Raw genomic sequence first — 1,914 nt, forward strand, 5'->3', positions numbered from 1 at the left:
GTCCCTGTGTGGACCCTGCAAATAGCTTCTACTGTCATCCATAGCCTTCTGTAAACCAGGGGTCCACGATAGAAACTCTGAAGTCATCGCTCCTTCAGATGTGGATTTCATTATTTAAAAGCCTTGGATCACATAAGCTTATGTGCTTCATGTGGACTTACTTGGCACCTCACCAAATGGCTGCTTGTTTTAAGAAAAAGGTTTAAGATCAAAGCCTCTATTCTTCCTGATAGCCATACACTATCTGATTTTTTCAGTACACTTTCCTATAGCACCTATACCTTCAGTGATCTCTTCATAGGGTCACATGTTGAGTAAGGCCACATCATAGGAACAAATTTTTCTTAGATTGGGGCTATAATTAAGTGTGAGCTCAAAATACATTAATATATATATATGATTTATATAGTTCTTCGGTTCACTTTAGAAACATCATTACCATGTTATGATAGAGAACATTTATAATTTAATTATTTACATAGCATTTATAATCATCTGTCTGGGGCAAAAGGTAATTTAATTACAGTGTCACTAATTTAGTCAATGGTATAGAATTTAAAGAGCTGTTGGAAAAAAAGGAAAATTTGCAAGTATAAGTTGGCTGCAACTGTACTACATGAATTGTTGCCAAACTCAAATGCTTGGACATTATTTATGATGGTCAATGGAGTTGATTGATCAAAACTTTCAATAACACTCACTTACAAAGGTAGATCCATGCCTCCTTGACTAATGCATGTCATAAAAAATCAGGGAGGGGATTAAAAGAGTAAAGATATAGTAGTACCAGAATGAGGCACAGTCAAAGCCAGAGATCTGAACCCAAATACAAAGACCACCATTACATAACCCTGGGGGAGCAGTCTCCTGCTTCTCACACCAGGGTATTTCAGCCTTAACTCCAAGATAGTATGTCAGTTCCTTACATCTGCTATGGGTCATATTGAAGTAAAAGTTCACTTATTAGGATTTCCACATGGAAATTGTGGCCAATGAAGGATGTTGTGTGTCTCAAAAGACAGTCTAAATTCCTAGTAGTTTATAGCATGCCATATGGGTCACCCAGGGCTGGATAGAAACTAGGTCAAAAGAATCTAATTGGGAACATAATATGGGGTTCTACATAAGTATTGTTAGGCATCCCCTCTCCGTTAATTGTATGTTGCTCGTCCTGGCTTATCCACCAAAAGATTGTAATGCATTCTCCAAGACATACATGCCTGTCTCCCACATTGACTTGATTTTCCAGTAAAGTCTACTTACCACTTTGTAGGTATATCTGCTGATTTTAGATGATCATAGCACAATGTTGTGTGGCAGAAACAGAATTGTCTTCTCCCTGTATCTTGAGAAACTGATCCTAGCTGAGGTGAGGTCTCCTCTGACAGTTGTCCAAAGTGGTTTTCAACATGTACACATAAGGTGTGTGCTACACCGTTGACAGGTACTAAGCGAGCTGTCTACGCAACTTCTTGAAAGACCAGATTCGATTACATGACCTGAGAGCAAAGGCCTGCCTTCATCTTGGTGTTTATCCTTCGAGTAATGGGCTCATACAATAGATTTCCCTTTTTTGATTTGCTAACCTTCCTCAGCATAATGGTTTCTAGGTCCATCCATGTCATGAAGTGCTTCTAGGTTTTATTGCTTTAGAAAAAACAAACAGATGGTATGTATTCCATAGTGTGTATGTATGAGGGTTTCTTTATTCTTCCACTGATGGACTTTTGGGCTGTTTCCAGCTTTATGTTAGTATTGTGAACTATGCACCGATACATGTGGGAAAGCATATATCTGTTCATGTTCTGGGTTCTTTCTATTTCTAGTTTTTTATGTAGTGCTATACTGTGTCTCACAATGGATGCACATATTTACAAACCCACCAGAAGTGTGTCAGAGTTCACACCCTCCAGC

Source organism: Echinops telfairi, unplaced genomic scaffold (genome assembly GCF_000313985.2).
Source record: "Echinops telfairi isolate 266 unplaced genomic scaffold, ASM31398v2 ScPeMD7_2;HRSCAF=8, whole genome shotgun sequence".
In the NCBI taxonomy this organism is placed as follows: Eukaryota; Metazoa; Chordata; class Mammalia; order Afrosoricida; family Tenrecidae; genus Echinops; species Echinops telfairi.